At 32.9% G+C, this 15,000-nt stretch overlaps 1 protein-coding gene across 4 annotated transcripts in view; it reads left to right on the top strand.

The window, feature by feature from the left end:
- The window catches only part of LOC137629627 (tripartite motif-containing protein 2-like), a 135,477-nt gene that overhangs the window by 58,831 nt on the left and 61,646 nt on the right, over nucleotides 1-15,000 (top strand). The window contains exon 1 of one of the 4 annotated variants that reach the window (XM_068361138.1): nucleotides 2,795-3,058. The exons of 2 other annotated variants lie outside the window; for them this stretch is intronic. The gene's annotated coding sequence lies outside the window, so the exon portion shown is untranslated. Of the gene's footprint in view, nucleotides 1-2,794; nucleotides 3,059-15,000 lie in introns of those variants that run through there. One more of the 4 variants, XM_068361135.1, reaches the window with a different exon arrangement.

Raw genomic sequence — 15,000 nt, 5'->3', positions numbered from 1 at the left:
GTCATTCATGATCGACTATTAAATCTATAGTGACAATGAGAGAAAAGTCTTTATAGCACAAGGTGGGAGGGAGCAGTGAAGATTGAGTGCATCTTGTAGAATGTATGAACGTATAAGACGAGGATAAAAATTATAAATATTTGAAAAAGCGGAAGTAATTGCTCCACATACCCTCCGCGCCTCAGACCACGAAATGGTGCAAGATGGAAGAAGCGTCATCAACTATCTTCCCACTACAGTTGCCTTTGAATGGTTGATAGATTTCGAAAAAAGCTGAAGGGCAAATTTAACACACACACACACACACACACACACACACATATATATATATATATATATATATATATATATATATATATATATATATATATATATACCTAAAACGCGGGATACCTTGGTCGCCAAATCTTTTCATAAATTGTTTTGATCAATTTTCAACTTACACAACTTTTATATATACTCGCCAAAAATCATTCAGATTAACCGTTATAGTCATTTGGCACATTTTTTTGTTTTTGTTTGTTATATAGTTAAGTTTATATATCATTTCAACTTACTGAAAACTGAACGGCTCATATGGAAAATAACTTTTCTTTAACCAAGAAGTTTTAATGTAGAGTTCTAGATAGTATTATTGTTTACCTCTTTCCAGGCCTAAGGAGTTTAACTTAATCTCAGAGTTATGATTATTAGCTTGTAGATTTATCTCATATCTCAACATAGGAAGATAAAAAAAATGTCGAACGAATGAAATTTGGGAACTTTGATAAAGAACCGGATCTATGGGTAGGACTATTCAACGTAGGCGGTTGGGAAAATATAAACTTTTCTTCCCACTTACTAACTCATGATTGTAATCTTCGAGACGATTTACCTAAACCAGTGACAGAGAAAGAACGATCTTCCTATTTCGAAAGACTGAAAATAAGGCTAAAAATAAGACTAAAATAAGACTAGAAATAACGCTAAAAATAAGACATCTCTAAAGAGAAAGTAGGACGTCGATAACTGGCATTGACATGGGTCAAGAAATATATTCCTACTTTCTTTGTTCCGACTCGTAAGATAATCGACATGGTACTAGGTCAAGAAAAACATTCCCACTTTCTTGAATGAATGTCTGGGTTGATGCATTTTACTATAAATCTTTACGTATATGAGTTTAGTCTCAGTTTGTTGCAAAAATTAAGTAATAAGGTTCCTTTGTCATCTATTGTTATATGCGTATACTATAGAATAAAGTTATCATCATCAATAATCCTCGTATTTCTCTCTCTCTCTCTCTCTCTCTCTCTCTCTCTCTCTCTCTCTCTCTCTCTCTCTCTCTTCACTTGATAATTTCATTGGGGTTTCAATCATATGAATTTAAGAATTATTGCCTCATTGTCATTTAAATAAATTGCTACATTTCCATTATACCAAATATTCTTGTGATATATTAATTTTGCCAAAAGGTTCTCCTTTGTTGCTAAAAATGTGAGATGTAGTGAGATTTAATGAATATTACGTGGCCACAAACCACGCTAGTCTCATAAAGTAGAATACACTACGTCTAGGTTTAGTCAGATTAAACGGTAATTTTCATTTCTCTAAGTTAATGTTTTACTACTGTTGATATTTACTTGTTGGTGCTCAGTAAATATATCAATGAGAGAGAGAGAGAGAGAGAGAGAGAGAGAGAGAGAGAGAGAGAGATCCATTAGTTTATGGTACGAAATTTGAGAAGTGAGTGAAAAGAAAAGATTTCATATTGAAATTACATCATCTGCTTCACCTATCCTTCCATGTACTTTCGAAAAAGATAATTATAATTTTATCAAAGTGTAAGTTTCTCAAAGCTGAATATTCACTAAAATGGTGACCATTAACAGCAAAATAAGTAAAACCTCTTACGAATGGTTATACTTCATATGCCTGACAAATTCCTCAGCATTTGGTACAGAAATATGATGCATATAAACTATTCTTTACTAGTAAAAAATATACACATGCACTTTAACACTTAAACCGTATTATTTGCCCTTAATATGAATAATAGCAGACTGTGTTCCATTGATAACTAGTTTACCAACATTGATGACGAGCGCTAACAATACTTCATTTGACTATGGTTCTCAAAGCAGTCATTCGCATTTTTGATTTATAAAGGTCAAGCCGTTGTACTAGGCGGCAACTGGGACACTTTTTGGGAAGATGTTAGAGCCTAATAATGTACCCCTATTCACATGTATCCTCGTATCTCTTTATATGTATACAATGAGGCTCATGTGGCACCTGTTCTCACACCTCACGCTATTTTAAATTCGTAGTTGGTTATAGGTTTCTTTGACTTTTTTGTCTATTTGGGAAAATATATTTTCTCCTTTTTTATTCATGAGTTATGTGGACTTCCACATCAGCTTTGGAAATTCCATTTCTTTTAAACTGACTTAAAAAAGGGTATATCTGATGTCACCTCCTAAGGCAGCAAGATTAGTTGATTGAGAAGTCATTTATATTATTTTTCCACCATATAGAGATTAGTGATATTGTTTTTCTCAGCAACAAAGCAATTCTGAGAAAAGATATCAACGCATTTCGAGAGCAATTTATTTTCAATAGGTCAAAGAAAGAATTCGATAAAACCTTCCCTCGAAGAAAAATCACCGGGATGAAAAGATAATGAACAATCTCCCTCCCTCCTTATCCTTATTAGGCATCCATGAACAATGAGATGGGACAGGGGGAGTACTACCAGCCAGAGTCATCCAGTCCAGCCACTGTTGGACTAGGGATACCACTCCCGTCCTCATAGGAGTCCAGCTGGACAATATAACTGCTGGAAGAAGAACTTGCTGGCTCGGCACCGAGGTAACGCGGTTCACGAAGCCTTAGTGCAGTGTTGGCAGTGCACGTGATAGGTCATTCGTGTGCTGTTGCTGGTGCCGCAGTGTGGTTGTGCTAATATGGAGGTGTGACGAGTTCTGTGATTATTTTTTTGTGGTGCTGTGTTGTGAATTTAGACACTGTGGAGAAATTTTGGGCCACGCTGCTCCATGGGTTGGTGGGGGGCTGTGCGGTAAGTGCATAGTATTTTAATTCGTTATTCTCAATTTTATTTTGTCTACAGACCTAAGAAGAGAAAACCTTGAAATACTTGTTTTCTTGAAGTAAGAAATAATTTCGTAATTATTCTAGTCGTGTTTCATGTGTGATGGTTAAGAAACAAAGAAGTACATACTGTAGCATACACACACACACACACACACACACACACACACATATATATATATATATATATATATATACAGTAAAAGATTATGAGTTTCAGTTAGTATCTTGATTGTCCGTTATAGAAATTGACCTTTACAATCTCCAATTAATAATTTAAGAGAGAATTATTTGGCTATTTCTATTTTCCCTGTCTGTATACTGAGATAGATATGCACCGTATATATATATATATATATATATATTATAGAGAGAGAGAGAGAGAGAGAGAGAGAGAGAGAGATGCATTCGTTTACTTGTAAATAGATGTACACCATGAAATAAGTCTGTTACCAAGGTAGATAATTAGTTGCTGATAAATTTAAGAATGTCGATAAAGGTACGTTCACTAACCACTCATTTAGAATCAAAATCCTTTGTTCGATTTCCACGATAAACTGCAAAAGTTGGTGAGAGAACTGTAATGTATGTGCATGAAGTTAAGTAATTTTTATTATTATTATTATTATTATTATTATTATTATTATTATTATTATTATTATTGGAAAAGCAAGATGCTATAAGCCTAGTAGCCCCAACAGCGAAAATAGCCCACGTTAGAAAGGAAGCAGGATATGAAATATTTTAAGAACAGTAACAACAAGAAAAGAAATATTTCCTATATAACCTATAAAAAACTTTAACAAGACACGAGGAAAAGAAATGAAATAGAATAGTGTGCCCGAATGTACCCTCAAGCAAGAGAACTCTAACCCAAGACAGTGGAAGACCATGGTACAGAGGCTATGGCACTACCCACGACTACTAGAGAACAATGGTTTGATTTTGTAGTGTCCTTCTCCTAGGAGATCTGCTCACCATAGCTAAAGAGTCTATTCTACCCCTACGAAGAGGAAAGTATCAGTAGCTGAAATGTGATAAATTCAGGTGTTGGAATAAGCTAAAGACATTCCCTGTCATGGAAATAGGCCTAGGCCTATATGATGCCTGACCATTAGAGGGGTTGATTGTTGAGGCAGAGTTGAATTAATTAACATTCAGTTGACAGAGATTAAAAGTTGATGCTGGTTATATGCCAGATTTCTCATACGGGGCTGCATCAAGAGAAGGCTTAGGTCTAGACACAAATAAGTTGACGAAAATTAGTTAACTAATATAGTCTAAGTAAATTGTCTGCACTGGCTTTTCAAGATTAATATGTAAACTAAATAATAGTAAGATTCTGGGAAATACTCTGGCTCAGTGTTCAGCCTGTGAATCTTTGGGATTTTATTTCATCCCAGACTATAAGCTGAACGTCCATCCAGCTGTAAATTGATACTAACACATACTAAGCACAAGAAAAAAGTTTTGGGAGTCGGGACTAGAAAATTCACCCTTAAGGACATGTTAGGATGCCAGAAAGACCAACTATCCTGGCCACCCCATTCAAGGTAGAATTTAAGACTAGTGATTAAAGAAAAAAAAACCAATATGCTTATTAATTCGTGTGTATGAGATGATAAAAGTTGGAAAGAGGTGACGGTGGGAGGGAACTAGGTACGGGAAGTAAATGTTTAAAAACCGGTTTCGTGATTATTTTTTTTATTTGTTCTTTCAGCAGGTTTTTAGGTGTCTTCCGGTGAAGATTATGGAGATTGTAAGCTTTGAAGTTGTGCTTGTTTTACTCGGCCTAGTATGAGTGCTTTTAACACTCCTTATCCACCCCATTTTTTGAATAGAATTAACGTTATGAACCGGATATGTCTATTCCTTCCGGAGAATTATTGAAAGCTTTTCAGTAAAAATACACTTGTACTTGAATTGTATCATTTTGTTGTGATGGTTTTTCTTTATGAAAACATTCTAATTAAGTGGAATTTAATATATACATATATATATATATATATATATATATATATATATATCTTTGAACGTAACAATTCATAGACCCATCCAATTACAATATCAAACGTATAGTCTATGACTTTCATAATTATAAATCTGTCCTCGATGTTATTGAATTACATATATTGTAATTATTCGTATGATTATTCGAACTATCGACGGATTTTGACCAGATTATGGAATGATCTTCCTAATCGGGCAGTTGAATTGTGGAACTTGAATAGTTCAAACTTGTAGCGAACGTTTTTATGTTAAACAGGCTGGCATAAATCTCTCTTCATATATATATATATATATATATATATATATGGTAGATCTATTTTAACGTTGTTATCCGGTACTGGTCTTAGAATATTTCATATTAATTAATCAGTACTTCATGTGTAGTTTGTTTATTCCCTTTCCTCTCTAGGCTATTTTCGCTGTTGAAGCCCTTAGGCTTATAGCATCCTGCTTTTCCAATTAGGGTTTGTAGCTTGACTAATAGATAATAATAATAATAATAACCTAGACGATACCGAGGATAGGACCCCGAAACTGGAAAATCTATCGAACCGTGAAATGTCTCAAAATGCCATTTACGTCACTGTCGAAACCTTCTCACCCACTATGAGCGAAGCAAATCACGTTCCTTGGTAGAACCACTTAGATCCTTAAATAGTATTATAATTATTATTGTCTCTTATTATCTCTTCAGTCTGTTTCTACTAATTACTGGCATTGGTAGTTCTAAACATGGTATGGCATATTAGCCAAGAACACTACTCGGTTACCTATTGTGCAATATCACGGTAACCCGAGATCAATGGATCCTGTCGCTGCCAAAGTCTCGCAAGGCGATGCAGCTCAAGGCTAAGCGGTTCAACTTGCTTGTTGCCAGTTCTTCTTTGTCCCTTCTTTTTTCTTCTTTTTTTTCTTTCTTTTTTTTGTGAGATTTCAGGATTTTTTTTTTCTATTACGAGGAAATCTTTTCAACTGAAACGTCTTTTGATTTATCTTTAGAATATGTCGTTTTTATTATTATTATTATTATTATTATTATTATTATTATTATTGCTATTATTAGCAACCATATTATTATTATTATAGCAACATTGTTATTATTATTATTATCATTATTATTATTATTATTCGACTATTGTTCCGATTACTCAACCATAAAATACTATTAAAACTTAGTGGAAAACATAATGCATTTATAATTGTTAAACACCTTTTTAAAAAGAAACATGATAAATTCACTTATATTTACAACGTTTGGTGATGGTGATAAAGTCGACCCCATCGGTTCTTCTTTATCATTTTTATTTTTCATTTTTCTATCAAGTCTTTCACAACTGGTAATGAAATTGCGAGATATTTCTCTTCAGGTGAATATCCATTATAAAATGTGCTTTTTTTATTCAGTGTTGATATTTTTATATATAATTATATAAACTTATAACAGCCAAAACCACTTATGGTGAGCGATTAGTTGAGCTGTTTCTTTTATTATAGATTCTACTGTCTTTTATAGATTTGTGTCGTTGGTTATCTTCGAATCGATATAATATACAATTTTGCAAGGAATTTATTAGTTATTGTCCCCCTTACTTATTCCTCTCTCTCTCTCTCTCTCTCTCTCTCTCTCTCTCTCACTCTCTCTCTCTCTCTCTCTCTCTCTCTCTCTCTCTCTCTCTCTCCTACACACACACAGACATATATATATATATATATATATATATATATATATATATATAATATATATATATATATATATATATATGTATACACATATATATACATATATATAATTATATATATATATATATATATATATATATATAGAATGTTATTTAAAACGTAAGAATATAAAAATATTGGGAAAGAATAAATGTTAGACAGGAGGAGAATTAGTGTTGTATTTTGTCAAGCAAATGGATGCTGAAGATAGAGACTTTACGAGGAATAGGAGATTGTATTTGTCATAATATAAGAAAACAATAGAGAATAAGTTTCATACATCAGAGTAAATGAAATAGAAAATATATTAGGAACGGAAGCTGATGGAAAAATTGCCATTTTAAATGAAAAATTTGACAAAATTCATTGAAAGCTTCAGAAGGCTAAATTCAAATGTTTTTATGTTGACCAGGCTGACATGAGTCTTTCTATAGTTTATAGGACATATCTGTTTTGACGCTGTTACTGTTTTTTAGAATGATATATTGTTAATTTATTCTCATCATTTGTTTATTTCCTTATTTCATTTCCTCACTGGGCTATTTTTCCCTGTTGGAACCCTTGGGCTTATAGCATATTGCTTTTCCAACTAGGGTTGTAGCTTGGCTAGTAATAATAATAATATAACAACTCTTGCATTTAATGCACAGACTCCACAATGTTTAGAACGCTCCATTGAGAGGTGGGATGAGCTATGGCGGCGATCAGTGATTTTACTTTTAGCCAAACAATTGAAGAGACCGTTATGAAATAAGAATAACGGCGGTGGGGGTGATAGATAACCCGTGTAACTTCCGGGAATGAATCTGTTCAAAATTCAAAGGGGAATATTCATGAAAGAAATTGTGGAATAGATACATACAATGATGACACATGAGATTTGTAAAAAAAAAAAAAAAATAGATAAGTAAGCAATATCATGACAACGGGATGAACATATTGTATTCGATGATGAGACAGTATTATATATACAGAAGGTAGAGAGGAGAGCTAATGAACATTCTCGAAATTTCAATTAACTAAGGAATTTTGTTGTAGAAAATAATGGAAAAGTAGTAAAGCTTTTCTTGAAACACAGAATGATTAGATATTCATTTTCTTTCAGTCGAAGAAATTTTCCTAGAATGTAAAGTGGATAAGAAATACGAAGTTTTTTTTTTTTTTTTTTTTTTTTTTTTTTTTTTTTTTTTTTTTTTTTTTTTTAAACAGACTCAAGGACGATTGAAGGATTGTGAGATTTATCTAATGTAGCCATCGTTTTAGCACATTCAATTGAGAATCGTATTCAAATACAGTATTAATGGTGTTGATGACTTTCTCTATTGCAATGATCTTTACGAATAATTAAATGAAGGCGGTCTTGGGAAGGGACTAAAAGGGATGTTAATGATACACGTAAGATTATGGTAGCAAGCTTGATACAATGAACGAGATAAGTGAAGAATGTCAAATGAAAGTAGTGAAAAAGGGTGAAAAGTACTGAAAGTATCAATACACAGCAAAAGGTTAGTGAGGTTACGTTGTGAATATGTATGTAGGAACGCAAATATTTTGGTTGAAATTTTATTTCGTTGTTTTTGAATAAGTTAGATAAAGATTAAATAAAGAAGGGCTAACAAAGGCAAAGGAAACTGTAAATATGGGAAAAGTGTAGAGAAAATCATAACATGTTTTGGTGCAGATGCCTAAGTCAAGATAGCTAGCTTAAAACTTTTTGGATATATATTGAAAATTAATATTAGCAAGAAAGGAACCTTGCATCGTATCTATAAACATCATCGACGGCGAGATGAGTAGAAATAATAGGAAAATAAATACATTAAAAGATTGTGAAGAGTAGGAAAGGTGGAAAATTGGATGACCAATGAATTATGAAAAGGTCAGGCTTTAAAAGCCACCACTAATATTGATCCAGCAAGTTAAGGTTTTTATAACTTTTATAGGAAATATTTATTTTAATGTTGTTACTGCTCGTAAAATATTTAATTTTTCCTAGTTTCCTTTCCTCACTTGGCTATTTTCCCCTGTTGGGACCCTTGGGCTTATAACATTCTGCTTTTCCAACTAGGGTTGTATCTTAGCAAGTAATGATGATAATAATAATAAAGGATGAATATATATATATATATATATTATATATACTGTATATTATATATATATATATATATATATATATATATATGTGTGTGTGTGTGTGTGTATGTTTATATACATATATAGGAATATCTCTTTGTAAGAGAGTCGAGTCGATAGGGTAAAACCTAGCCTGATGTTGAAGCACTAAGAATAATGATTATGACGTATATAGATAGGCAGGTAGTTCATTATTCACTCCATTTATTTTTTTCATTTTTCAGTTCACATTCAAAAGATAGAGACGTGTTAAGAATCGTGTAATGATATAACTAAGATATACAACATGAATTTTCCCTATAGTTTGTTGAACGTAACGGAAATACCTTTACTATAATTATATATCATAAATTCTTATACCAAATTGTTACACGAACGCACCAAATCGATCAAAAGAAATTTAGGTGACACCAATTAGTTGCATTCACAGGTCACCTAGATATTGAATCTAAGACCAGTGGGTAGTTTTGCTGGGGGCATATTACTGAAAGCACATGGCCTCACCGTCTGACCATGTAGCTTTCTCCGGTGTCCTACTTACGCGGAAAGGGTCAATATATATGTAGCTCTTGGGGTCAACATCGTCATTGGATTGAGGTCAGTGAACGAGGAAGCTCGCAAGAGTTGATAATTCATATTCTGCATTTTACTATTATTCCTTGATATTAGAAAATCGTTTGAATGTATATTTTAATGTTTATGTAAATGTTAGTCATTTCCATAATATACAGAAAGTATAATGCAAATATATTTTTCCTTATACTTGACAAACCTACTTAGATGTAGGCTAGTTCAAAACATTCGTATTTATTTTTACACTGTTGAATTTATGGTGGCATGATGTGAAAGTAAATTGTAAATATTTTATTACAAGCATTTATTTTCCCTTTTTTGAAAACTTAGAGACCAGACGTGCTTAAATGCTTCTCGCTCTTTGAATATAATGTAAGTCTTTAAAAATTTAGAAGGCCTAAATATGAGGGGACAAGACCAATGTCATTTTAAAATTAACCAAAATTTTTGTTGTAAGATCATGATTAAATTTTGTTATAGGCTGTTCCGATTAAGATTGTCATTATTATTGTTGTTTTAATCACCATTGCTTAGAAGTGTTACCTTTTGAAATATTGTAATAATTAAAGCTGTAATGGAAAAAAAAGTTGGCACCTCTCCTATAGTAAAGAACAAGTGTCTGGCCTATAAATATGTATATTTTTTCAGTCATGATGAGTTCTCCCCGCCCCTAGGGTAGGGGGACGGGAAGTACCCATACCCTGGTGAGCGATGGGTCCATGTATTGGCATATTTATCTAAATATTTAGCAATCATATTTTATGGGTCGCGTACAATAGTATACCATAATATTCTTTTGAAGGGAGGAGACCTGGTGGCAAACACTTGAATATGAATATTTGCAATACATAGTGTCGTGTAAGAAAAGTGACATCATAACTTTTGAACTATAGACTTCACTCTATAAACAGTTTCTGAATACATAGAGAAGCTCGGAGAACAATACCCGCCTCCGCTATTATCTGGAAAGACAATCTTCTTTAAAGCGATTAATCCATTACCATCCAAGAGGACTTAAAACTCCTACTGTACTTAAGAGATAAGGATAGACTAATGCTTTTCGGATCCTGTAATAACGTTTTTTTTTTCTTTATTTTTTTTTCTCACAATGCTCTGGGTGTCGTAATTGTACCAGTGGCTATGAAATTCGTATACTCTTGTCATTCATTTTGTACTTGTATTACAATGTTTCTATTGCTTGTGGGAGCGTGTTTGATTTTGTTTTTGTTTTTCAAATTTTACAGTGTGCGACTTTTATTAATACCCATTATTTAAATTTTGTATTGTCTGTGTTTTTTTTTTAAACATGTGGTCTACATATCTGGATACGAAAGTTTTATGAATTTTGATATTGTTATTTTGTTAGGGTGGTCTTATTTACCTAGTGAACACAATGTGGGTGTTTGTTTAGACAGAGAAACGCGAAGGACTACGGCAAATACGCCCCACTCTTTTTCAGTAAGAAGACTTTGAAGTGTCATGAAATCCCTGTTTCATGTTGGTTCTTACTTGAAAGTTGAAATGCCTATCGTGATTCATATTGTTTTAAGCTTACTTTTATTTACCATAATTATCAGTTGCTTAAAGTTATGGTAATAATGTTAGGTTTACATCTTAATTTTTCCGTATTACCCATTAGGAATGACGACTAAATATTTAGATAGATATGTATATACACACACACACAATTTGTGGTTTCCGAGTGTACCTCTCGGGGTAACCCCTCTCACCAGGGTATAACTACTCCCTCTCCTTCCTTCCCAAGGGAAAGGGGAATGATCGAGTAGGTATACGTCTGGCAACGCCGTTGAGAGTGACTGGTTATATATATATATATATATATATACACAACTTTATTATATAGGGGAGATGTTTTAATTCAGTGTCAAAGTCTACAAAATCACTTAAACAGAGGTCGGTGTAATTAATCGGTTTTTTATTCTTCACTAATGGTTTCCATAGCACCGATTAGTAGAGATAAACCCTCAGAACAGAAGAACATATTCTTCCACCTCTTCAGCAGTACCACCACCACTTTAGCACTTATCACGTGTCACATACCTTTGCCGGTTAATTATCCTTAACCGGATTTATCAGAATATTAAACGAAACTAGTTTTTATTCGTCTTTTCAAGTCATTTACATGCTTCGTTCTCCATCCTTTTCCATCCACACAATCTAAAGAGATTATTATTATTATTATTATTATTATTATTATCATTATTATTATCACTAGTCAAGCTTCAACTTTAGTTGGAAAAGCAAGATGCCATAAGCCCAAGGGCTTCAATAGGGAAAATAGCCCAGTGAGGAAAGCAAATGAGGAAATAGAAAAATGATGAGAACAAATTAACAATAAATCATTTTAAAAACAGTAACAACGTCAAAACAGATATGTCATATATAACCTATAAAAATTATAGAAATTATAGTTATTATTATCATATTATTAAACATATTCCCCATAACATTTCCGGAGCGTTGTGGTATAAAATCAGAATTTTTGTATTTCCATCGTAAAAACTAGAAATAAGGAGAATTTTTTCAATCATTTTGGGCGAATTTACGGTAAGATATCTTAGATTGTCATATGCCAAGGGATGGCTCAAAACAATCATATTCAGAGGTATACAGATCTTGTCTAACAAGGCGTTGCTCGAATACACTCCAGGAACAAACTTGGTCCAGCGATGTAGTGTTCTCAGGCCTCATTTGTTATTCCACCGGAAATGTTATCTCTCTCTCTCTCTCTCTCTCTCTCTCTCTCTCTCTCTCTCTCACAAGTATACACATTTAGGGGAAAGATGTGTAAATCAATCCATAATTGCCATCCATTCATAAGTTATACTAAAATTCGTAAATTTTACTTTTTTTATTATTATTTTGTTTCTCACAGGATATATTTGGCATCTAGTAATTTTAATCCAACGACATCTCGGTTGCTGAATGTCTTCATAAAGAAATAATCGAGGAATGAATAAATAAATAGAAAAAAAAATATTAGTGGAGTTGTACTTACTAATAGCACGTAATTAGGTACATAAAACGGTACAGCTTTATTAAATAAGTCGTCGTAAAAGACATAAATTGGACCCATCTTTTGTGTTCGCTTATCTCAGAGTCATTTATCAAGAGGGAGAGTTTTTTTTATTATAATGACAGTGGAACAGGCATATCAACGAATAGAGACAGGAAGAAGAATGGTCTGGGGGGACTAGGTGGAGGGAGTGAGGTAAGATAGTTCTTTCCTATTTGTTTTCATCTCTTGTGTCTTCATTCGAGGTGAAGATACAGACATGTGAGTAGAATAGAGATGAAAAATTATGTCTGAAAACGTTATGAAAATCTTTAAAAGTCTATTTCGCATATAGTTATGATAGATAATTTTCAAAGTGTTTTGTTTTATTGATTTCTCATTTTTAGAGAACATTCAGTAAGTGTCAGGGCATGATAGTCTTTATTTTCACACACGCTTAAATATTATCATCTTTATCATCATCATCCGTTACTGGTCCACAGCAGAACAAATACCTCAGACACTTCCTTCCACTTGCGTCTGTTTATGGTCTTACTATGCCAGTCCACACCCGCAAACTTTTTTAGTTCATCAATACTTCGTCTTTTCTTCCTTCCAATGCTTCTTTTACAATCTCGAGGAACCCATTCTGTTATTCTTAATGTCTATCTTTTACTTGTCAAATATATAGATATATATATTCATTTATATATATATATATATATATATATATATGTACATATATATATACAGTATATATATATATATATATATATAGTATATATATGTATATATATATATATATATACAGTATATATATATATATGTGTGTGTGTGTGTGTGTGTATATTATGTGTGGTAATTATTTAGTCTCAATAGAGGATAATTATTTATAAGATTGACCTTCATGATCAATTAACACAAATTAATGATAAACTGTAAATAACAACAACAACAATAATAATGAATTTACCAGTAGCGGTAAACACGAGTCGTGGAACTGATTAGTGTATTCTAGAGGGAAAAGGCTAACAGGTGACGTGCGTGCTGCAGCCGAGAATTCTCATGATTTGTGGGAACTTCCTACATCACTGAGCAACTGTGAGAAAATTGTTTTTTTAATGGAATTCACTTTATCGTTCTGTGATCTATATTCTGGTTACTGTAATCATCATCATTGGAGGAGACAATGCCAGAGAGATATACCAACACGTTTTAGCATCATTATCATGAACATTATTATTAATCATGATCATCATTATTCTTGTTTTTATGTTGTCCAGGGTGACATGAGTCTTTTTATAGTTTATATATGACATATCTGTTTTTAATGTTGTTAATAGTTCATATAGGACATCTCTGTTTTGACGTTGTTACTGTTTTTAGAATGATTTATTGTTAATTTATTCTCATCATTTATTTATTTCCTTATTTTCTTTCCTCACTGGTCAATTTTCCCTATTGGAGCCGATGGGCTTATAGCATATTGCTTTTCCAACTAGGGTTGTAACTTGGCTAGTAATAATAATAATAATAATAATCGATGAACGTTGCTATGTCAGCACATCCTGATCGTGATCCTGCACTTTGCAGGACTGCACAGGCCGTGGCTGACTGCCACAAACCGATTGTAACCTCCATTTGCCTTTTGAGAAACTAATGGTGAGAGACTGAGTGTTGTAGGAAGAGAATGTTTAACCCACAACCCATCAAATGTGAGGCTCAAGATATTTGTGGCTTTCGGAACTAACGAGTTTTGTCTGTAATTGCGTTTTAGAGAGAGAGAGAGAGAGAGAGAGAGAGAGAGAGAGAGAGAGAGAGAGAGAGAGAGATGAAAATGTCTATGATACGTTTATGTTGTATTTTCATCTGCATAATCAAAATGGTGAATGCTAATTTGTATTATTTATGTATGAATGTTTTTTTTTATGTTTGAGCGATACATTGGAAATTATGCTGATGAACTGAATTATATTTCTCTCTATAATTAGCAGCTGAATCATCTTTCTCTCTATACTTAGCGCATTTTTCCGTGTTTGCTTCTAAATGGCGAGAAAAGGCAGTTTTATCTGCTTTATTCAGTCGGGTTTGACGAGACTGAAAATCAAGTATCGTAAGGTGTCTTGTCAACTGCTTTTGAAGGCCGAACTCGCTAACCGGCGAAACGAGATAGGTTAAATCACTGGAAAACTGCATCAGGGTTTATTATTGTTCTTTGTGCTTGTACCGCAAATATCAAGAAGAGATGTGAACTAAACGTCCTTTAAAAAAAAAAAAAAATTCTTTTCGAAACGGCTCGTGAGACGTCACCAAAAGAGGAGTGTTTATTGCCCTTAATCATTCCTTAGTAAATAGTTTATACATGAAAGATCCATTTTAATGTTTTTACTGTTCTTGAAATATTTCATTTTAATCGTTCATTACTTTTGTAGTTTATTTGTTTATTTACTTTCCTCGCA

This window comes from Palaemon carinicauda, chromosome 37, assembly GCF_036898095.1.
Source record: "Palaemon carinicauda isolate YSFRI2023 chromosome 37, ASM3689809v2, whole genome shotgun sequence".
NCBI classification, from domain to species: Eukaryota; Metazoa; Arthropoda; class Malacostraca; order Decapoda; family Palaemonidae; genus Palaemon; species Palaemon carinicauda.
Note: the sequence above shows the minus strand (reverse complement) of the source record. Positions and strands in the feature narration are given on the sequence as shown.